At 42.0% G+C, this 25,808-nt stretch overlaps 1 pseudogene; it reads right to left on the bottom strand.

The window, feature by feature from the left end:
• Nucleotides 1–7,075: 7,075 nt before the first annotated feature.
• Nucleotides 7,076–24,134, bottom strand: LOC147035857 (uncharacterized; annotated as a pseudogene).
• Nucleotides 24,135–25,808: the final 1,674 nt, after the last annotated feature.

Here is a 25,808-nt window from a genome sequence, read left to right as displayed (position 1 = left end):
CATTTCGCAGATGATTTATCAACTTAAGAGAGGCATTCAAAATGTTCCATGCATGAGATACTCCCAATTGCCCAAGACAGGACAGTTTTCTGATTGTTCTCATTATATTACAGTCACAGAAATTGCATATGTATATGTATATATATATATATATATATATATATATATATATATATATATATATATATATATATATATATATATATATATAAATATATATATATATATATATATATATATATATATATATATATATATATATATATATAAATATACTATATTTTTGTTCATTTATTATCTGTATACTGTATTTTCATCCGCATTATGCTTTTGACGATGCGAATGGAAGTTATAATTGCAATTATAACATCGACAGAACGCATCCCCCCATTAATGCATGTTAGACTCCGCTTAACATCGTGTTCTTCTGGAATGCATCTGTAATGCGAAGTGAGGTATACCTGTATGTGTGCAGTGTGTGTGTGTGTGTGTGTGTGTGTGTGTGTGTGTGTGTGTGTGTGTGTGTGTGTGTGTGTGTGTGTGTGTGTGTGTGTGTGTGTGTGTGTGTGTGTGTGTGTGTGTGTGTGTGTGTGTGTGTGTGTGTGTGTGTGTGTGTGTGTGTGTGTGTGTGTATAAACAGATGTTTTGTACTACAGAACTTTAATATGCATACAAACAAACACGACATAATAGTGACCGAAGCTTTTGTGCTGCACTCTTAAAAATCGCTGCAAATGAAGAAGGAAGTGAAGGCGTGTGCTTTATACACAGGTCTCTAAGGTAGACGCTGATTTGTTCAACCGTAATGACGTCACGGTCAATCCGAACGCCCATTAGTCGTCTCATCATCTTCACCTCGAGCTCCCATTAACTGGAGCAGCGTTCGTCGATGATTGACCTTTGCAGCCACATCCTGGAGATAGGGGGGATGGGTTTCCTCGAAGGTCCATTCACCAATTGTTACCGTACTTCCCTTGATCTTTCCATGCTGAAAGAGACACAGAGATTGTACAAATTACTTTTGACGACATAGTATTGGATCGGTGGTGAGGATGAAGGTTGGTTCCAACATACGGAAATGAAACGAGCTCCGACCTCGGCTCAATATCCTGAACATATCTGCATTGTACTGGTCTGCACAGACAGGGTTGGCAACCAGGTGATGTGGTTTTGCAACACTGGTTGTGTTCTCACCCTCATAATCATTCTTCCAATCGCCAAGGGGATGTGTTGTTTGATCCGATTAGCCAATCTTAGTGCTGTGCGGCCCACGTACCGAGCTTCACATCGACACTTAAACTCATAAATAACATTGCTGGTTTGTGAGGTGGGTAGCACATCCTTGTTGACCGACATCAGCAAATGGCGAGGGGTAAAGATTACTCGGGGTTGTACAGCCAGAAACGTGTTGGACACAATATGTTTGATTTGTACTTCAAACCTTCGTGATGATTGCCCTTTCCAGAGCATCCTGATTTCGACTGGACATTTGTCCGGAACAATCTTCCGATCTTTTGTCGTGTTTAGAAACTTGTGTATGTATCTCTTAACTATATGCTCAGGATAACCATTCTCACCGAGTATATTCATGATTTTGTCAATTTCAGCAGGAAGATTACAAGGTGAACAAATCCTCTGTGCTCTGTTAACCAGGATATTTATCAAGGCAATGTTGTATCTCGTGGAGCTGTATGAGTCCCACCGAGTATACTGCCCTGTGAAAGTGGACTTCCGGTAGACAGATGTTGTGAAACCAAGGTTGGATCTATCAACCAACACGTCCAAAAACGGTAACGTGTTTGTCGATTCCAGCTCAGTGGTAAACCTCAGCGCTGAATGGAGGGTGTTGAGCCATGCTTGGAAATTGTCACATGCCATCCGAGACTCAAACAAAGTTGAACCAATCAGCATCTACCTTATTGAGACCTGTGTATAAAGCACACGCCTTCAATTTCTTCTTCACTTGCTGAGATTTTTTTACCCTGAAGAGTGCAGCACGGAAAGCTTTGGTCACTATTATGTCCTGTTTGTTTGAATCCATATAAACTAGTGCGGGCCCATATGTGCGTGCCCGTAGGTGCGTGCCAGTATGTGAAGCTTCTTTCCTTCACTCTCGTAAACGACGACTGGATTGGGGCATTGTTTCAATTAGATGGGACCAACCGTATCATAAATGGCCATAACTTGGGAAACACCTGGGAAACATACTCAGGTCCCCAGCGTCAATTGTGACTTCATATCAAACGAAGAAGAAGAATTGTGATGCCCCCTCTCTCTCCCCCCCCCTATCTCCCACCCTCTCACTCTCCACCCTTCTCTCTCGCCCCTCTCTCTCTCTCTAAATGTATTCACAAATGTCTACCAAGCACAACAATTAATTCAAACCTTGGGAAAAAAACAGCTTTCAAACCATTAGGAAACAGCTGTTTCCCTTGGGAAAATTCAAACCTTGCGATTAATTAATAATTTGAACAATTAATTCAAACCTTGGGAAAAAACAACGTCATACTCAGGCACATACTCAGGCCCCCAGCGTCGATTGTGACGTCATACCAAACGAAGAAGAAGAAGAATTGTGACGTCAAGCGTGCAAAAATAAATAAATATATAAAAAACATTAATTGTGACGCCATTCGTGACGTCATAACACCGTGTCCTGTCATTGGTTGACAGACGTTATTCGTCATTGTTGGTTGACAGACAATATATAGGTCGTTATTGGTCGACAGACATTGGTCATTGTATGACGTTATTCTTTTTATTACTGCCAATTATTGTGCTATTATTATTATTATTATTAATTTGGGGGAAAATGGCGTGATAAGGTGGAAAGACACTTCAGCTGCGATATATATATATATATATATATATATATATATATATATATATATATATATATATATATATATATATATATATATATACACCTTTCCAACACTGAAAAAAGCAATAAAATGGCCGTAAACTGGGAACCGCTCGTCCGATTGATATCAAACCTTGAAAAGGCACATCCGTGGGTCCCCGGAAATATTCCTGGCAAGTTTCAATCAGATGGGACTGGTGGTTGTCGAGAAACGGCGGTCGCAGACAGACAGACAGACAGACAGACACACACAGAGATTGCTGGAATTATAGATAGATGTGTATATGTGTATATAGAGATGGCAGATAGAGATGGCAGTGGGGTTGTTAACCAGATTGTTTAATAAAGTCTTGGAAAGTGAGAGGATGCCGGAGGAGTGGAGATTAAGTGCACTGGTTCCGATTTTCAAGAATAAGGGTGATGTGCAGAGCTGTGGAAATTATAGAGGGATAAAGTTGTTAAGCCACACCATGAAGTTGTGGGAAAGAGTGGTGGAAGCTCGGTTGAGAGGGGAGGTGACGATCTGTGAGCAGCAATATGGGTTTATGCCAGGAAAGAGCACCACTGATGCAATGTTTGCTTTGAGAATATTGATGGAGAAGTATAGGGAAGGTCAGCAGGAGTTACATTGTGTGTTTGTGGATTTAGAGAAAGCTTATGATAGGGTGCCAAGAGAGGATTTGTGGCATTGTATGAGGAAGGCGGGAGTGGTGGAGAAGTATGTGAGGATCGTGCAGGATATGTATGAGGACAGTGTGACAGCGGTGAGGTGTGCGGTAGGAATGACGGACCGGTTTAAGGTAAAAGTGGGATTGCACCAAGGATCGACTCTGAGCCCTTTCCTGTTTGCAATGGTGATGGACAGGTTGACGGACGAGATCAGACTGGAGTCCCCATGGACTATGATGTTCGTGGATGACATCATGATCTGTAGGGAGAGTAGGGAGCAGGCTGAGGCGAGCCTTGAGTGGTGGAGGTACGCACTGGAGAGAAGGGGAATGATAGTCAGTAGGAGTAAGATGGAGTACATGTGCGTAAATGAGAGGGAGGGTGGTGGTATGGTGCGGTTGCAAGGAGTTGAGGTGGGGAAGGTGGATTGGTTTAAATACTTGGGATCAACTGTCCAAAGTAACGGAGAGTGTGGGAGATAAGTGAAAAAGAGAGTGCAGGCAGGATGGAGTGGGTGGAGAAGAGTTGCAGGAGTGATTTGTGACAGAAGGGTAGCTGCAAGAGTGAAAGGTAAAGTATATAAGATGGTAGTGAGACCAGCTATGTTGTATGGTTTGGAGGCGGTGGCCCTAGCAAAAAGACAGGAAGCGGAGCTGGATGTGGCAGAGTTAAAGATGCTGCGATTCTCGTTGGGAATGACGAGGATGGATAGGATAAGAAATGAGTATATTAGAGGGACTGTGCAGGTAGGACGGTTTGGAGACAAAGTGAGAGAGGCGAGATTGAGATGGTTTGGACATGTGCACAGGAGGGAAGCGGAGTATATCGGGAGAAGGATGTTGAAGATGGAGCCGCCAGGCAGGAGGAGAAGAGGAAGGCCAAAGAAGAGGTTCATGGATACGATGAGGGCGGACATGCGGGTGGTTGGAGTGTCAATGGAAGATGTGGAGGATAGAGCGAAATGGAGACGGTTGATCCGCTGTGGCGACCCCTAACGGGAGCAAGCCGAAAGAGGAAGAAGAAGAAGAGTGTATATGTGTGTGTGTGTGTGTGTGTGTGTGTGTATATATATATATATATATATATATATATATATATATATATATATATATATATATATATATATATATATATATATATATATATATATATATATATATACATTTCTTGGACAATTGTATTTCTTTCCAAGAACATTTTGATCAGCTCATGAAAAAACCATAACAATTTTTGCAAAATTTATTTTCCAATTAGAAATCATTTTTTGCCACTTGCCATTTGGAAAGATTCTCAAAAAATGCAACTGGAGAGTTCATTGAACATCTTACACAACACAGTCCTTAGAAAATGGAGATGGAAGAGGCCTTTTAAAGACTTGCTTTGCATGTTGTGTGCAAAACTATCAGTGCTTGGGGCTGCTATATTTCTTTGAATAATAAATATGAGTTAATCTGCCCTCAGGGAATGAGGCAGCATGAATGCTGAATCTCACAGTTACTCTGCCCTAAGGGCATGAGGTGCTGTGAGTGCTCAATCTCACATTTATTCTGCCCTCAGAGCCTGAGGCGTCATGAATGCAGAATCTCACAGTTACTCTGCACTCAGTGCATGAGGAGGTGAGAATGCTGGAACCAACAGTTACTCTGCCCTCAGGGCATGAGGCAGTGTGATTGCTGAATCTCACAGTTACTCTGCCCTCAGGGTACGAGCCGGTGTGATTGCTGAATCTCGCAGTTACTCTGCCCTCAGGGCATGAGACAGCATAAACAGTTTTCCAAGTACTGCTAAACGGAAGGTTTTTGAATGTGCCAAGAAGGCGATTTGTGTTCTACAGTGTTCAAGTACATAATAAATTATTTGAAATGAATAAAGGACAAAAAAAAATTTGGAAGTTTACCGCCATTGATGAACCGTCTTTTTCATCGCCAAATTTAACATGCTAAATTAATTCTTCATTCCTGTTGTTTGTGTCCTGTATGGTGTTCCTCAAAATATTAAGTTTCATGGTTGGAATTATTTTCAATTTTGTTTCAAAGCCAGACAGGCAGACATAATCAGACAATTAATTACCTCACTCCTGTCTGCGTATGTGCAAGATTCAGTAAAATTTGCCAATTTCAGAAACATCACTGATGAGCTGCAGGTTCCTGTTCCAACTCATGTTCCGATTTGTGTTCTCCATTATTAAAAAATTTGCATTTGTTCAAATCAGGCAGTTGTTTGTTCAGAGACAGACATCTATAGACAGCCAGACAGACAGACAGACAGACAAACTGAACCAATTTACAAACTGTATGATGTAAACATGATTATTACAATAAATTACATTGAAACATAAGCTTCCTTAACAGCAATATATTGTTCCGGATCTGCTTTGGGGAGGATTACAAGGAGAGCTCTTGCAATTAATTCCTCAATCACGATCCTGAAGCCGCCATCTTGTGGATTAACTCTGCAGCGCGAGGGGTTACTAAGCAAACTTAGATGCCGTCTGAGATGCTTAATTTATGTGGGGTCCAGCATTCAAATCGCACTTTACCTTCCCAGCAAATTCAATACCCCAAGCTTCCAAGATAATGACATGGTTGAGTGTTACCATAGGTGGACAATTTGGCTACCGACTACCCATAATGGAGCAATGGGTGAGAACTCCCTGATTTGCAACACACTTTGTCTAATCGTTGGAATCTGACAACCAGACAGTTTGGAAAAGGGTTGTTATTCAGCAAAGGGCACATATGTACAAGGCAAGCAGTATTAAAACAGAAAACCTTATTCTTGGCACAGAAGCCCCTTATGCAGTCAACTTATCACAGATACATGGGCACCACTTTCATTCCAGGAAAGAAAAGAGAAATAAGAGAACAGATAGATTGCGAAGATGATGGGGTGAATTTTTCGACATCGCGCTCACCTGCATGTGACTCAGCTAGTTCACGTGTGCCCGAATGGGGCCGGGCGATGTTCGTGCTTTGGAGGTCCAGAGGCTGAATGCAAGGGTGTATGATGAGGGTGTGAGGTGTAAAAGTCAGTTTGCCCTTAAAGGAATACTTGGCACTGTTGACAGCTCTGTGTTTAAAAGGGACGAGGTAGGGGTAGTGAAAATCGGAAGAAAGTCTGTAGGGGTCAGTGTGTCTGGTGACCACACTCAGGTGCTATCTCGAGATCGGCCCTTCTGCCTCAGACTGGTCCTCATTCACACTGGCTTTCTCTCCAGATTTCAGCTTTCTCTGAAGACTACAGCTTTCTCTCAGGGCTCCAACTTCCTCATTCTCCCAGCTCCCAGACATGGCACACGTTCTGAACTCCAACTCGTACTTTTACAGCTGAAGATGCATTTCCCATCACACTCGCTCATTCTCTGATCCAATTGCTCTCCTAATGGTCAGCCATGCAATCCAGCGAAGTCCATTGGCCACCTCAAATCTTGACAGTGCAACGGGGGTGAAGATCCTGTGGCACAGCGGCAAACACTCGGTCCAGTGCTGATGCCTCTTTTCCTTTCGACGCCATTTTGTTGCTAATTTGTCCTTTTCCATGCTGTCAAGCGGCTTTTCTTTGCTGCAGTTCAGGCCCAGTCATGCTGTCTGGGCCACCGTATCTGTTCAGGCTCTGATGGCAAACACATACTTTCACGTCTGGAGTGGTTTGATTTGTGGTTCGGTGTTGTGGAAAGCATGTTGTAAAGTGCATTTGGATGCACTGTAGAGATGGAAAGAGATGGAGAGAAAGAGAGTCAGAGATAGAGATAGCGATAGAGACAGAGACAGAGATAAATAGAGAGGAAAAGAAACACAATGAGTTGATGCTATTATAAACACAACGCATGTTTCCCTTCCCACACTAAACGCTGGATTCCCAAGTTAGGTACACAATATACTACAAAATAACTATGCAATGGTTTATTTACGTGCGGTAGTATGTGTTACCGTGGGGGTCTTTGAAATCTGTCACAATATATAAATATAATCAGATATAAAAATGTATCACTGTATATTTCCACAGGTGAAGAAATCAAAAGAACTACCTTTCTCCATGGTAAATTCCCCAAGATAAAACATTCACCAAGGAGACCGAAACATATTATCCCAAGCAATATAATTGCTATTCCAACCATCAAAACAAACACAAGTTATGAGAACAGCAGTTTCCATTCAAAGGTTCATTCCACAAAGCGTTTGTCTTTGACCTTTCACAAGCCAAGCTACGAGCAGATGACATACAAACAAAACTTTGGTTTTGATGATTCATTTATGGTTGAGTTTTGGGAAAGTATTTTCAAATGCTCGTTGTCTGCACCTCATAAAAATGGTCCACCATGCACCGGATCTGAACAACTGGATAAAGTGCATACCCCTTTCACAGATGTATCACAGCTGAGATACTCTTATAACACTTATCAAGCTGTGTATGTGATAGCACATGCTCTACAAAATCTTCACACCTGCATTTCCAGCTACGGTCCTTTTAGCAATTTCTCTTGTGCAAGTCATGCGGATTTTCAACCTTGGCAGGTAACAATGGTATGGACAGTTGATATTTTGAAAAATAACTCCTTAACCCAAAAGTATTTATTACTTTATGAAAATGTTGGGTCTCTACTTATACTTTCCCATTATTGAATAAGTTTCAGGACAAAGCTTTCGCACATTATAGTGGGATTTCAAACAACCATTAAAGGGGGATTTTCAGACAATTTCAGGAGATTTAACTCCCCACACACCTTTCTCCCTCAATTATCCTGACTCACCCTTCCCCATCAAATCTCCTAACTCACCCCCTCCCATTCAAATCCCCCCTTCACTCCACCTTCTCAAAGTTTCCCCCCACCTTCTCAAATAAAAAGCTGCCTCCTTCCTCCACATTCTCTCTTCCAACTCATTCCACCACCTCCTCCAATCTTTTACTTCCCTCTGCTACCCTCTCTTATGTGCCTCACCCCATCAACACCTAGCATTTTTGCCTATTTCTCCTAATCCTGTCCTCTGTTATAGCTCTTCTCTAATCCCATTCACACTGCCAACAGATCTTTCTACCTCCCTATCTTCTCTCTCATCTTACCCTCCCCTGCCACTCTACCTCCCTGTACCCAAAGTCTCCCCCCTGCCTCTTCCTTAATGGTGTAGACTTCAAACATCTGGAACCTTCACTCTAACCTGACAGATATCTCGATACTGGTTGCCACTGACAAATCAGACATAAACTGCTTAACAGAAACTTTCATCCTTCAAGATGTCTCTGATTCCTTAGTGTCCCACACTGGTTTACTCTCTCCTCCGGTATGATAGACCTGAGCCTCGTCTTGGCGTCGCAGTTTCTCTCTTTATAAAAAACTCAATTCCTCACTCTCCAGGCACTGCCCTCACTCCAACACACCCCAGGAGTAACTGTCGCTATGGCTCCCCTCCATTCCCACTCCTCTTGTTTTAGGTGAGTTTTACTGTCCAACAAACAGTGATGATTCCATTTACGTCCAGCTCACCAAAAAGTTGGATCAACTTCTATCGACTCATGCAAACTCTCTCTTCCTCATATGTGGTGATTTAAATTGTCATCTTAGCTGTTGGTTGGGTGTGGGTCCCTCTCTCACCTGTCATGGCCCTTCAGCAAAGTACTTCTGTGACTCAGTGGGACAGACACAATCTGTCAGCTTCCCCACCCCGATCTCAGTCAATGGCACTCCATCTCTTCTGGATTTGGTTGTGAAAAATTTGCCTGCTAATGTCTGCTGTTCTTCTTTTGCTCCAGTCGGATCATCTGACCATTTGCTTGTTAAAGTAGACATCTCCCTGGCCCTTCTCAGAGAGCCGGCTTAGTGCCAACGAGTCTGGCATATCCTCAAGCCGACTGGCAGGGACATCAAGCAGCCATCACACTTCTAGACTGGTCTCCCTTTTCTAGTTTCACCGACATCAACTCATCCTGGGAATTCTTTCAAATAAATTTGCTCTCTCTCATGCACAGATTTATCCCATCTTACCTTCAGTTGTCATACACTTCCTCCAACCCATGGTAAACTGAAGCGTATGGCAGGGCAGTTGGGCTGAAACAAATTTCTTTCACCTCATGGAAGGCAAATCCAACTGAAAGCAATCTCAGTTCCTTCCACAAAGCTCGGAAAAAAAGTGTGTCTACCCTCAGGAGAGCCAGGAAACAACATCTTCTAATCTCAAGTCTGAACTCTTAAACCACTCTCCCTCCTCCAAATCCTGGTGGCATCGAGCAAATCAGTTTCTGGTGTATGTTCCCCCTACAAAAAAATCCTTCCACTTCTCGAATGGCTTGATTTCTGAGCATCAATTTGGATTCAGACCAGGTACCTCTACCCTGGACATGCTACTTTTGCTTTTCCAACAAAGAATGGAGGTTTACAATGCCAAACATGAGATCATAGCCATTTACCTGGACATATTGTGTGCATTCTATATGGTCTGGCACCATACACTGCTCAACAAACTCTCTTCTTATGGTATCCAAGGTAATCTCCACTTATGGCTCGCAGACGTCCTCTCCTCTCACAGTCAATGGGTGGCTCTTAATGGAACTCTCACTTCCCCGCTTCCTGTCCAGGCTGAAGTTCCACAAAGTAGTGTTCTGGACCCTGTGCTCTTTCTGGTTTTCATCAATGATCTCTCTGACTCCCTGAAAAATCCTCTTTATATTTTTGCTGTTGACACCACTCTGCCACAGCATCTGTCATCCCTCCGATTGGCAAGCAGCAGCCTCTTCACTGTGCAGATCTGGATAAAATCACAAGCTGATCCAACACATGGAACATGTTTTTCAATCCTGACAAATAGCACACTCTCTCTATGTCTCTCCAGTAGGACAGTCTGGAAAACACACCTCTCTACTTTCTCAACAACTCCTTGAAGAAGTTCTGTCATTCAAGCTTTTGGACCTCACTAACTGCCATGATATTTTCTGGGAAAGCCACATTTCCAAGCTAGCCTTCAAAGCCAGCCATCAACTGGGCAATCTCCATTGATTGTGCATTACTGTGACAGTTTCCACCAATAAATAACAGTACAGCAGTAGACACCATGATGACACCTCTTTTTTTTTGAGCAACCTAAAGTAACAAATAACTAATTATCATCATGTATGAACCTGATTGTTGAACTCAAATGAATAGGAAAATGCAAGATGATGAAAATGTATTATTACAAATTTAAAGATGTCGTTTGAATTATTGTGTAGAAATAAGTAATTTTTATGCATGAATGATTATGGACACAATTACCAGTGATTGGTGATCGTCAACATTCATGAATTGTTATGCCATGGAGTGACATTAAGGATAAGCTCTCAATGTCTTTAAAATACTGCAACGGTTCAGCATCTCAAATAGCTTTTGACAGTCTATTCTCGCACTGGCTTTTTCATGGTGAGGTTGATCTCACCAATGGGTGAAGCAATGAAAGATAAATCACTCGTGCGTTAAAACCAGTTACCTCTGGCAGATGGGGCTCATTAGCCTTCGTAGGCAGCTCATCTAGGGGAAGGAAACTTTGAATCCAAATCCGCTGCTGCTTTTCGTTTCAGCTTTTGAAATCCAAGGAGAAGGGTTTAATGGTGTGGAAGAAATTACCTCAATTTCCACTCAGGTTCAGCATACAAAAGGAGAATGTTGAATAACAATACGAATGTGCACACATATGGGAGAAATCTCCATCAATGGAACTCTCAAGCAAAAAAACCCTAACCCAAGTGTTATAAACTAACGCAGGGACGAGTGGGTGAAATGATTGAACAAGCAGCATAAAAAAGAAATAATCTTTCATCGGTGAAAGAGTAACTTTTCCCACAATTCCAAATCAAAATAACTGCTTTCTGTTACTGGGAAAGGGGTAAAACAGTCTAAACCAGTAGGCAAGGCCAAAGTACAGCTAACCAGAAAAAGAGCACAACAGCCCCTCAAGATCCCACATGGTTTGGAGGTACAGACAGTTGCACATATCAAAAGAGAGAGACTACTTCGGCACGTTCTCAGCATTGATAAAGAACAACACTGCTGCTGCTCACAGGAACTTGTCAGCTTTTACAATGCATCTACACAAAAGCCATACATTCTATTCAATAATTTGTGAACTAAATATAAATTATCCAAAGTTTAAATTATTTAATCGTGTACTTATTGATATCCTTACGTCTTCGTGGAACTTATGCAACATTTCCAGGCTGTTACATAGTTTTAATCACAATGACAAATCAATATCAACAGAAGGCAGATGTATGTTTTACAGAAAGCAAATGCAGCAGAATTCATGGATAATTATGTTTATTATGGCATCCTCTCAACTGTAGAATTTTACCGAAGTTCAAGTAATATTTCATGAGTGAGGAACAATGTCTTTATTCATTCATTCACACTTTGGGCTGGCAACAGCCATTACAAATGCTTAAAGAGGAAATTTTCTTCGACAACGGGGTAAAGGTAGCAATCCTTTTTAAAGCAGATGGCCTTTGCATTCATTAATCCGTGAGCCCCCCTTGGCAAGGTGTGATACCCCGTTTTAGCATCCTGATTAGGATTATCTAAAGCCATGGAGACAATTGGTAGGTGATCGTGCAGGTAGCTGGCACATATTTCCAGTCATAGCCACATGGTCTTGATGCTAGGCAGAGTATTCTCTTATGGAGAACAATTTTGAGGATCCCCTGTCTGGCATAGACACTGCCAAGAAGAAGGCAATGGCAAACCACTTTTATAGATGCCAATAAAACAATAATGATGAGAAATCTCGGAGATAAAGCTATGCTGTGGATGATGAGCCCCCAAGTGAAAGCACCCAAATAGCTGTGGCGGAAGAGCAAAATGTTTTAATGCGTATGACTGGCCGTTATGATGGGAGGAGAGGAGGAGATTGGGACCAGACTGAGTGCAGAGCATTGGTGCTGCTTAAGCAGTCTCCTTGGCTATTGGGCACAATTCTGGACGGGTCGCCACTCCGACACAGTGACACTCATTTTGCCAACCTCAGAAGGATAACAAGCCGAGTTAACCCCACCTGGTATTAATTCAACAGCTGAGTGGGTTTTGAGCTCAGGACACTCGGATCCAAAGCCCACCACCCTAACCATTAAGGCAACACCAGGCATATGATGGGACTGAATCAAAACTGCAAGGATATCCAGTCGTTGAGGATGCCGGAACTGAAAGTCAACCTCTGAGCTTCTCAAATGCTCAAAAAAGTAGATTATGGAATGTAACGTCAATGAATCATGTAAAGTTGGATTGAATAAAGTGAGAGATGGAGAGGACATGAACTGAAATTTTGGGCACAAGTGAAATTCGATGGACTTGTTTGGGGAAATTGCAATCTGATGATTACATCGTCTTCTTATCTGGTCACGAAGCCTGCACAATAAATGGAATGGAAGTGATTTGCAATAAGAAGATGGCAGAGTCAGTACTGGGATTCAACCCAGTCGATGCTAGGTTTATATCAGTGAGGTTGAAAGGACATCCAGTGAACAGCACCTTCATTCAGTTATATGTTCCAACTTCACAGCAGATGAAGAAAATGTGGAGGAGTTTTATGGAAAGATGTAGGAATTGGTAGAACATGTGCCTAAAGGAAAATTTTTATTGCTATTGGAGACTGAAATGCAAAACATGGAGAAGCAGGAGCACCAGGGATTTCAGGAAAGCAGGGACTTTGTATCAGAAATGAAGCAGGACATCGAATATTGGAGTTCTGTGAGGAGAATGAGCTCGTAATTGTGAACATATGGGTAAAACAACCCAAGCAAAGAGAGCACACATGGATTTTACCTGATAGGCAACATATAAATCAGATTGACGACATGATAATCGACAGTAGATTGAGAAGTAGTTTTGAAATATGACAGTACTTTGCCAGATCATGAACTCGTCGTGGTAAAAGTACGAGTCAATTTGAGAAAGGTGGAAAATATAAAACTCTGACCAGTTATGACCGAGAAAACATATCTAAATAGAAGAAAGCATCCCAAAATGAAAAGTCTATCCACATCTGCATTGTACAATACTCAAAATAAACTTAACCAAAACAACAGCTGGAAAAAAACAACATATTTATATGTGTACATTTTATTAATTTATGTTCTCCATATTCTCAAAATAAAGGTTTGTTGAAGGTTTGATGACAAAAGATCATTTTGTAAAAGGAGAACCACCTGTCCTGAAGCCCACCTGGATCAGGAGCAACAGTCACTCAAACCCCCTGAAGACCCACTTCGACCCTGAATATTTTAATGACGTGAAAAAAACTTTGGTACATCATGGGTGATGAAGATTGTGGTCAAGTTTCATTCAAATTGTTTCTGTCGTTTTGGAGAAAATAACAAATACCTCTTTTGGGGGTCAAATCCCCCCTTTTACCCGTAGACCCCCTCAATGAGCAGATACTTTGTTGTGGTCGATACACTTTGGTACAACATGTGTGATGAAGGTTGCGGTTAAGTTTCATTGAAATTGTGTGAGTAGTTTCAGACAGGAAAGCAAATACCTATTTTAGGGGGTCATAAAGTGCAGGTGGTATGTTTTTGGGAGAGCAGACCAACAGGTGGGAAAGGAGCAGACATAGTGCTATTGGAATGTAAAAGACGTTATTCGTATTCATGGTTTGAATAATCATTGACGTTAACATTTTAATGGGAAATCAATCCTGGATTCTGGTGTTGATTATGCTCAATGTTTTTGTTTTCAATATGAACTGATGAAAATATATTAAGATTGTTATTGCAAGACTTCTCTCTAAGTAAATAACATCTATTAAATTATTCAGCTCTTATTTTATGTCCGAAGAGTGCGTTTTGTGAACAATCTGGGTGAAATAATGAGTTTTGATGAAAATGGAGACCCACCTGCTGTTTATGAGCTCATGCAGTGGAATCGTGCTGGTGATGACAAACTTCAGTTCCGTTTAGTGGGTTCTTATGACTCATCAGCACCACCTGGAAAACAGCTTCAGATCAATAAAAATACCTTTGTTTGGAATGGAGGTACAAAAGAGGTAATTTGATCTTACATGTCTATCACTCTCATTTTATAAATGATCATCCTTTTTATTCGTCTTCACCAGCCCACGATAAACAAGAAAAAAAATGTGAGATTTTTGGTGGAATTTTCAATTTTAATTGAGTTCCAAAAATGAAGTTTGGTTCTGAAGTTTATTGCAATTCCTTCTGATTGGTAGTCATTCTTAGTTCTGATGCATTCTCAATGATCGGTAGTGCTGGCAGTAATGAAGGTGGATGATGTGTTGGTGTTGGAGAGGCAGAGAGATTGCAGGCATTTCTAAGTGTGGAGTGAGTGTTTGCGATGGTAAGGGCAGAGTGAGTGTTGGTGGTGGTGAAGGTCAAACTTGTGCAGGAATTGGTGAAGGCCGAGTGAGTACCGAGTAAGTGCCAGTGGTTGTGCCAGTAGAATGAGTGTCGGTCATGGTGTTGATGGAATGAGTGAAGGATGTGGTGATGGAGGAATGACCGCTGGTGTTGTTGAGCACAAAGTGAGTGCAAGTCGTGGTGAGGGTGGAATGCGAGCAGGCATTTGTGAAGGCCGAGTGAGTTCTGAGTGAGTACTGGTGGTGGTGAGAGTGGAGTGGGTGTTGGCGGTGTTGAGGCCCGAGCAAGTGCAAGGGGTAGTGAAGGAGGAGTGATTGCAAAAACTTCTCAGGGCAGAGCAAGTGCCAGCATGCAAAAATATACAGCGTGAGCTTGCCTCATGGTGCTGCAACAACATTTTGTACATCTTGTTTAGTCTATGATAACAAACATTGCTATTTGGCCAGTGTAGTTATGTTAAAAGTACATATATTGTATACTCTTAATACCACTGGGTTTATGTAGGTTAAAATTTGTTAATTTGCTGAGTATACTCATGGAACCATAATATTAAAAAATACTACAAGTAAGTGTCGCTGATTCAAAATTAGTTGTGAAAACAAAGTAAAATTTGTTCATAGTTTTGCAAAGTTTAAAATATTAAAAATTACCTTTAATACAAGGTCAAAGGCTCCTGGTCAAGTGACGACACAAAGCATGTGCATACATACAGACAATTTACATGAGATAATCCACATGTGATGAAAGACAAACAAGGCCAATGAGCTTAGGGAAATGAAATCACTGCCCAGATCAGTCTGGGTTCCAGCGACGCCATCCTTCTGGCTTCACTTTTTCCTGTACTTCATGGGGCAATTAATGAGGGATTTCTGCCTCTCCATAAAGGCCAACCAATGGGGTTTGCCTTTGCTCTATCCATCAAATGCTGAGTGAGAGAAACATGCAGCACATACTATGTTTAATGTTTTTGGTAGGACTCCCAGATATGGAGGGATGTTCCTATCATTATACCACAGTGTGTGATTTCACCATGGCACTGGTTGTTCCAATTTAAAATTAGTCAGAGACAACAAATAAAATGTATTTATTTGTCATCATTTAAAATATACTGCTCTACTAGAGAGAGCTAGTCACAATCAGTTTTCATGTATCAATGAAAACATTTGATGTAAGAGGATTAAGCTGGATTAGGGAGGGTTAATGTGGTAAAAAACATCATGGATCAGGATATAGTCTGGTGGGTTATCGGCATATTTTGAGTCAATGATTACAAAGTGGATACAAGCACCAAACTTGGTATGGATGTTTGATATATCAAACCATTCAAAATTAGGCAAGGAGCCCAGATGAAATATTCACAGGTATTGCGTAATACATCACAATTTACCGTCTATCAAAATCTACCCCAAGTTTCACAGTCAAACCATTTCTTGTGAAAAGCTGCGAAGTTTTTCTTCATTCAATATGTCAGAATATGTACCTGATCTACATATATATATATATATATATATATATATATATATATATATATATATATATATATATATATATATATATATATATATATATATCTGGGGCTTTGTACAAGAAGGGCCTATGTGCATTTTTTCAATTTTGGGGTTTATTCCCTAAAAGTACTTAGTTTTAGTTATATTTTCTGGTGCTAGAATGACGAAGGTGTATTGCGCAGCAGTAAGCTATTCATGAGGCCAATGTGTGTTTTATTCTGCCATAAATTTTATACATATATTGTTGCGGATTCGCGCCCGCCGGCGTGCGAACGGCCACGTAACTCAAATCGCGGCACGTCGCCCACTGGACGGACAATCCAGTCGTGACCCTCTCGGACTAACGCCGGGAACTAGTCACGGGTGGACCTTTCGGCCTCACCACGATCGTGCCAATCGGCCCCCCGCGTGGGATAGGGTTGCTCGCCAAATTCGACCTACCTAAGTACCCACACGGAGGGTAGACCGGGCGATCGCACCTCGCCGCAGGTCGACTTCGGACACGGGCCACTTTAAGCGACCCGTTCCGTACTATCGGGATAACCGAGCGGTGTTATCGTCGGCCTCGACGGTTCGATTAATTATCGGGCGTTTTAGCCCACGACCAACCCTTTACGTGAAGTAAGATGGAGATTCAATAGAGGAAAAGACGAAGCGAAGCGGGAAAACAGTTCAACGTAAAGCACATTTATTTCACGATGAACGGAAAGCACACATATACAATTACACCAAAAGCAAATGTAAAAGAAGAAGAAACACAATATTACACAAAAAGCAAATGCAACAATGCAGATCTAACCGACTACCGAGCACACGGCAACACTTATACAGTTTGACTTCACAGATGGCGCCGACAACACATATACCCAAAGCAAAAGAAAAGGACCACCCTCAAGGATGAGGGGGGTTGGCGGGCCTGGGGTCGAGACCGCGTCGGGCCTACCCGTCTGGTGATGAGCCGCAAAATGGCGCTGGCGCCCCGACTCCGCGGGCCTCGCGGACAGTGTCTGGTAGGGGGTGGGAACGGGGCCCCCTTCTCGCACTATCTCAGCGCGGGGGGAAACAGGAGGGGGTTGTTGATGCTCGGGGGAAGGAGGATATCTCCCTGTCTCGGGTCCCGTGACGAGCGTCTCCACCACGACCTCGGTCGCGCCGCCGGCCTCTCCCTCCGCAGCTCCCCGACTCCGACACGAGCATCCCCTCGACCGCCTTCGCCGCCGCCACCTCTCCACAGCTCCGTCCAACCGCCTTCTCCGACTCCTCTCTTGACTCGTCCCAACTCTTCACTGACTCCGAACTCTTAACTCTCTCCCCTCCGTACTCTTAACTGCCTCCCCTCCGAACTCTTAACTGTTTGGCGAGCGCGGCCCCTTATATGCCCCGTGGCCTCGCTCCTTCACCTTCGACCCTTTACCTCCGACCCTTCACCTCTAACTGGCTCCCCATTGGACCGAGGAAAAGTGGGCATGAATGCTTTTTGATCCATGAATTTGCATATAGCGATATTACTCCAACGCGCCTGGAGGCGGGGCCAAATCGCCCCACGCTCGCCGATAGGATGGAACAGAAGTGGGCGTGAGTCGTTTTTGATCCGTTTTCTTCGGAAAGGCCGGCGCTTTTGCACCCCTGCTCGGTGCGCGCCCTGCACGAGTCCAGTATCGGTGCCCACAAGCGGCGTGGGAATGATGGTGATGCGATGGTTGCGAGGGCGAGTTGTGACGGTAAAGGTCGTGGCTGTTGTTGTGAAGCGGCGTTGCGGTTGGTGGTTGTTGTGTGATGGCTGTTGAGACGTGGTTGGTGGTGGTAGTAATGGCTGCTGGTCCAAAATAAAGATAGTAAAAGAAAAACGGCTATCTAGAAGGGTCGCAGCCCGCATGAATGACATTTATTCCCTCTAAACAACGGGTTTGGGCCTAACTACACATATACTTACAGAGATATCTCACCTAAGGGACCTGAATGGTGGTTTGCGAATTTCGTCAACCACAACAATATATATATATATATATATATATATATATATATATATATATATATATATATATATATATATATATATATATATATATATATATATATATATATATATATATATATATATATATATCTCAAACTAAGTAGTTTTAAGGAATAAACCCCAAAATTGAAAAAATGCACATAGGCCCTTCTTGTACCAAACCCCAGATATATAAGCCTGAGAGCTAAGAGCAGAAAAGCGATTAGGCACAAAATATACTAACACAATATCAGTGTGAGATAGTCACAGAATTCACATACCAAAAATGTGCAAATCAATTGGTTGATTTCTGACAATTGCATTTGCACAAAGGAGAGCAGTCAAGGTTAGCCTGCCCACATTTACAGCGAGTACAGTCTGTTTTACAAGAACATCGAATTAATTCCCGACAGGCAACTGACACTTCAGGAACTGTTTGCCATCGAGGAGCCCAATCTTGTGATTCTTTAATCCATCCAAAGTCACTTGGAGAAGGTAGTGGTTGGTTTGTGAGGGTGCTTGTTGTCCAGATGCCAGTTTGGTAAATGGCACGTTTTACATGTTGTAGCAGTGCATTCTGAGTTGGTCGTAGCCTTTACATTGACATTTTTCTCTTACAGAAATGGTCTTTTCTTATTTCGTTGAAACTACTGGACACACTTGTTCCATCATAGAGAATAACAACAATCTGTTTGAAACTACGAAAGTCATCAGATTCTTCAACTATCAGCTGGAAGGGATTGTCAGCTAACTGGATAAGGACATCAGTGACATCACTGTAGGCTTGCCAAGCTTGCCATGCAGACAACTTCCCTTTTCCTTTCAGGGCAGACATAGTATCACAGCCTGTTAACGTATGGAAAACAGGCAAAGCACGAGATTTATCCATACCAAGGTTGTCAGATAGGTTGTTTATATCGAACTCTCTGTAGTTCTTGCCCATTCCAAACTCTACCCATATTTTGGCTGAAGGTTGAGCAGCTAGGAAATGGTGCAGTGTGCCAAGAAGAATGACTACAACCTGTGTCCACCATACGAACCGCCACTCTTACACAGCCATGATTCAGTGCATGCAGTACATGAACCATCATCCTGGTATCGGCTTCTTCTTGATTACAATATCCCATCACAACCTCTGTTGTGGTAGACACAACTGAGGATCCACTGGTGATGTACATGACTTTACCAAGAGGGCAAGCATCTTGAGAGACTTTACCAGTCAAGAACCGAAAGAGCTCCTCCTTGTTGTTCTCATCTCACAGAAAATCTTTCCAGTTCCCGGGTAACTTCACATGTCCAGACACCTTTCGACGCAGTCCCTTTCCCCGCTTCTCTCATGTGGAACTCTTTAGATTATCAGGAATGTAGCTGTCCCAAACAAGGTTAAGCCATCTACACGCTTGGAGATGTCTTTCAATGTGTGCAATGAAGACTTTGTCTGCAAATTCATCGAATGTTACCATTCTGCTGGTTGACAGACTGTGGACAATAGCAGCACCGTCCAAGACCTTGGAGTCATAGATCTGGGGCCTGTCAGCTGTGTCTGTAATCTCCAAACTCTTTAATAGATCTGATTTGTTAATAGGTAAGTGAAGCTTTCCAAAGTCTGACAAAGATGGTAGGCATGATTGTACTTCATGGGAGAATAATTCATCAAATCACTACTGCGACTTTGCATCGATATATATATATATATATATATATATATATATATATATATATATATATATATATATATATATATATATATATATATATATATATATATATATATATATTTGGCCAAACAGCTCAACATTGTTTTGAAGAACCTTAATCTTCTTTCCTTGTGTCGTTGTAACCTTGTGTTGTGGTCTCTTGAAAAGAGGAAGGCTGTTCTTCTTTATCAGGTTCATGACGTTGGAACTTCTGCGTACTATGACGTCCTGGACATACTGCTCATATTGTCTCTTTCCTATTTCCTCTAGTCTTTTCAGGCCATCGACTACTGATTTTTCTGCACAGTTTCTACTGTCAAGTGTCACCAACTCCTCAAAGTCATCGAGGAAGGGATTCCCCATTTTCTGTATTGTTTCTGTGATCGCTGTAACTTGTTTCTTAAGCGTTCTCTGTGTGGCAAGTCCCTGTTCGTGATTAAGGAAATTATTGGAGTCTTCCTCATCATCGTCCCTCAGATATTCATCTTCAAATAGCCTCTGAAGCCTTGACAATTCAGATCCTGACAACATTCATCTTCGGAAGCCACTTGGATTTTCTGTTAGTCCTATGCAATCACCTGAGCTCTTAACATATCGATTTTCCTGCTCATGCGCCTGATCAAAGGGTATTGAGGATAATTTGTTGGATATCGTGGAAATGACCCAGTTACCTTCCTTTTCAAATTCGTCTCGAATGGTAGTTGGCAGTGACTTCATGTCTTTGATATGTATCGGCAGCCATCTGGCATAATTGGTGTGATCTAGAGCAAAGAACAATGGTGCTAACTGTTCCAAGAACTCAACATATAACGGAAAGTTATTTTCTCTGTAAGCACGGACAAAAACGAGAATGAGGGTTTCGTACAGAATTATAAGATCCCAAAACATGAAAGTTGGGCTCTTCTCAACCATGTGTTTTCGCCAGGCAGTGTAAGTGTCATTGTCACGAGATTGTCTGGATAGGGAGAAAGCCTCTTGCTGTAGGATATGAAGAGTAGCGAGCGCGACTTCGTGGGCATGTCGTGTTCGAGTAAGGTGGGCAGCTTTCAGCATTGAGTCTGCTGTACCAGCTGATGCTATTTGGGATTCAGCAAGGCATGATGTCCATCCAGAGCCTTCTAATAGATCACCCATCGTTTTCCACAACACCATCTCTGTATGTAATCCACCAAGCATAACAACATATGTCTTCTCTCCATGGGTTATCGGCCATTTCCACTGAGCATACATTGCCAAAGCATCCAGCGGCTGATTTAACGTTGTAACTGGTATTTATCCTAGATTAAAATAGTCGATTGCCTTCCTCTGTATATCCATACCATATTTTTATCATTGCTGGAGTTTATGACTTTTCATAGAAGAGAGGTGGATAAGGCAGGTAAGCAATCATCACTCTGCTTCTGGGAAGCATGGTAGGCAGCCCATGCAACACCATCGCTTCTTTCATTACAATTGTCCTTGATAACGTTCAATACATAGTTCTTCCAGTAAGCTTCCTGGACCAATGCATCATTCAAACGACTTGGATAAGGTGTAACATCACTTGAGGGCACCAGGACATTGGATGTCGACATTGATATGGCTGGTACTAAAGCATAGTCGTCTGGAAGATAACGCTTCTTTGACACATCAACAAAGCCAGGGGATGACCTTGTAATACCCAAGTTCTCATTGGAAGAGAACTGGAACAGACTGATTCCTGTACCGTGAAAAGAACTTGATGCTGTAGTGGACGAGAGATTATAATCTATCTGCATTGTAGAGAGCTCCAACAGTAAACAATCCCTTCTGAAGACAACATGGAGCAACTACACCTTCCACTTTATACTGTTGGCTCACTGAAGAAGCTATACAGTCTTCCAGTTCTATAACTCTATCATATGATATACTGATACCAAACTGATACAGTTGCTGTATAAGCTTCTTACATCTTATAAGAGTATGGATATTTAGACCAATGTAAATCGAAAGTGGAGGTTCTCGTTTGAGGCTATGTCTTGTCATAACATCTGACTGTGTTGACGTTTTCTTTGTATTGTACACAATAACTTGTCCTACGGTGAGACAGGCTTGTGAGTCTTGCTTATCTTGATTCTTCAGGTTCGTACCATTGAACACTTGAGAAATGAATGATTTCAAGCTCGAAGGTATTCAGTCTTCTTGACACTTGGGATGGAAACTTCCTTCAAAGTGGAATGGCTGTTGTTTGAAAATGTTATCTCAGATTATTTTTGCTGCCTTTGCCAGCACAAAAGCATCATCTGAGAAATCTCTCTTCTTCAGGGCTTCTTGTAGCATATTCGCTATTCCATTTTTGAAGATAAGTATGGTGTTTCTTCCATCTTGTTGCTCTTGAGCTTCAGTGAAATGTTTCAGCAGCTGATCATTTAGTCTGGTTTTATTCACAATCTCAACATAGCCGAAGTCCTTCAATCTTTCTACGTGCAAAGTATGAAGTTCGGATAGCTTTAAGAGAAGGGTTCCATGGTTAACTGCTTTTTCTATGTTACCAGTCACTTCCACAAATACACGACTCTCATTGACCTTCTCATTCAAATTGTTGTGGATTTTTAACTCACCCTGTTGTGATTCTTCCTGGTTGATTGTGGAATCCTATTTGACTTCAGGGCTTAACGTCAAGCCGATTCGGTTTTAAATGTATCCCTCGTACACTTCATTCAATGAACAAACAGAACGCCCATTTGTTGCAATATTATTTGGTTCTATTTTATTTATCTTACTTTTTAGTTAACCATGAAACCAACCCGATTATTTCACTTTCCGCAGCTTAAGTACATTACATCAGAGAGTTTTATTATTACTTGGTACTTGGTACTTGGTACTATTACAAGCCACTGAGATGCCATACATCCTCACGTGCTTGCACTCAAACAATTTTACATTTCAAAGCATTTTATACTTTCATGGGAGAGTGGTGGGGGCTGCCAATTCAGACTGCATATGTATTTTCTAGGTGAGAAGTACACGACATACATTTCAAGGCAAAGCTTTGCTGTTATCAGCTCAGGTCACACCGCTCCAGAACTAGACAATTTTTATCAACATTTAGGGAAAAAGACTCTTGGCCAAAGGGACAGACAATTCGACTTATAGCATAAAATTTAAATTTCTGAAACCCCATTTGTTACAATTTAGAATACATTAATATAATTTTTCCCTCACAAAATCCTCTGGCTCTCCATTCTGTTTTCACAGTTGAGACCGATATCTATTTCTGAAATTGACGAGGCAGTTGAGGTGATATTTTGCTTCAATGGCTATGAGATCACCACCGATTATTCTTGAGACAAGCACACTATATTTAACTTCCGGCGCCATTCGTTTGATATTGTTGTTTGCTTCAAAAGTTAATACCTGATGTAAGTCACCAGCTTCACAACGTTTGTAACAGAAGATACAGCCTAATTGAACATCAACTGCTTGCCGCTTTCTCAGACGTTGTTCATCAGGCTCTGGGTTAGCCTCCCTTTTCTTTCTGGCTTTGGATAATTTTGTTTTATTGTATTTAAGGTTTCAGGATTTGCGCCAAGAAGCAGAATGAGTAGCGAAACCATCAGCAGTATATTCCTGTCCAAAGAAAAGTTATGTTGGTAGTATGCCAATCTCTCTGAACTGCTTGACATTGTCGAGAAATGTCTGATAAGGTCTCACTGCTGTGTCACTGCTTGCACCGGGGCTTTGTAATGGGCACCTAAGAGGTTATTCGGTAATCTTCTGGCAAATAATGCAGCGGTTCCAGTCTACTTCCATTTTCTGATAGCCTGCAAAAAAAAAAAAAAATAGAAAACACTTTCACTTTCAATTTCTCACAACCACGTGGAACCCCTGTTCTATAATTTACTTCTCATAGTTATTCTAAATATTGACTTCTTATTACTCATTAAGACCTATACAACATGAATAACATCCTAGCTGTAATAAAATACAAATTAACATAACAAAATACAAATTAACAATAAAAGCAGCATCAGAGATGGAAATAATGAGTACTACCAATATCAAAATATTGAATGTGTACTTTGCAATGAAAGGGTTAATATTTTGGATGGGCTCCTACTCAAAATGCGATAGCCATTACCCACAGGGTATGCACAGAAAATTTGGTACGTGTATCCAGTTTGTAACAATTATGTCACCAAGCCTCTTGACTACCAGAGCCAGATGACTGTTGACTTCTGGCTCTCAAAAAGAAGATACATGAATATGACTGCCAAGGAGTGGGAATCTCTCCCTGACCTCAACATCTTCACCACCAACAAGTACAGACAAGAAAGCAGTCTCCAAGATTTCATTTAAAGCCTGTATTTTAGTTTTGACCAAGGAAATCCGTAATTCTAGGAGCACTGACTCCTCATTCAGCACCACGAGGGCCCCAAAAAGGATATCCAGAGTCTCCGCAAAGAAGACTGCATCATCTGCAATATCAAGGTCAGAGATATTGACATTCTCAAGGGATGCATCACAACTTGATTTCTCCAACATCATCCCCAGAATCAAACATCAGAGTATCGTTGAAACATCAGATTGATCAATTTTGGTGGCATACCACGAAGATGAAGAATCCTCTAGAGGGCATCAGGATTCACTGATTTGAATACTTTGCAGTGATCAACATCGGCTGCAAGGAGCCCCTGCCAAAACTCTTGTCTGCATTTGGTGAGGACCCAAAGAGCAAGAATATGGTAAATCGTTGAACTCTTTGGTGTAAAGCCAGACTGCTCTGGGTGTTGGTGCTCAAGCAGATGTTGACGAATCCTCTCAATAATTATCTGAGCAAAGAATTGGCCCTGCAATGAGAGCAGTGTTACAACTCAGTAGTTGTTGCTGTCCTGGCGATCATCATTGCCTTTCCAGAGAGGGACAACAAGGCCCCTCTTCCAGTCAGTTTTGATGCTGTCTGTGTTCCAGGTAGAGCACAGCCCTGAATTCAACAAAATGAGTACAGCATTTCCAGCAGCCTTGAGAAGTTCAGCATGAATGCCACAGAATGCAGGAGCTTTACCCCATTTCAAAGGGTTCACTGCAGCATGTTTTTTTTCCAAAACTGAAGGTGGATCACAGTTGATTGGACGGTCAGCAATAGGGATAGTAACACCCCTGACTTCCAACTCAACAGCTGGTGCATCAGCCTGGAAGAGCTGCTCAAAGTAACTGGCCCAGCCAGCCTTCACTTCAGACTCCTCTGTCAAGAGCCCACCACCCTCCGCTCAAACTGCAGTACTCTGAAGGATGGGCTTTGAGGAACGCAATGTGTGAATTCCCCTGTATGCAGGAGGAGAATCACTTGACCACAGGTAATGCTCTACCTCCTCACAGATTCCTCACACATAATCCTCCTTTTTAACCTGAAGCATATGTACAGTCTTATGCATCAACTCCCTGAACAGCTCAGTTCTACCATTAAGCCTGGCCCTGCAACTATGGTCAATGTTATCCAGTGTCCATTGACAGACAAAATTCTTCTTCACCCTATGGTGAGTTCCAAGAAATCCACTGGCAGCATCAAGGCTGGTGGTCTTGAAGGCACTCCACAACTCTTCAGGATTCCCCAAAGTACCCAGACCCCCTAAATCGCTCACTCAACCTGTTCGCAAATTCCTCAGCTACCCTCTCATCCTTGAGTTTGCCAACATCCAGCCTCGGCTGGGATGGACCATTATCCCGGATTTAAGCTGCAACTTCAGAGTTGCAAAAATAAGCCTGTGGTTAATATTGAGGACCTG

Source organism: Eptatretus burgeri, chromosome 1 (assembly GCF_056783735.1).
Source record: "Eptatretus burgeri isolate ZD-2024b chromosome 1, Ebu_testis_v1, whole genome shotgun sequence".
Lineage (NCBI taxonomy): Eukaryota > Metazoa > Chordata > Myxini > Myxiniformes > Myxinidae > Eptatretus > Eptatretus burgeri.
Note: the sequence above shows the minus strand (reverse complement) of the source record. Positions and strands in the feature narration are given on the sequence as shown.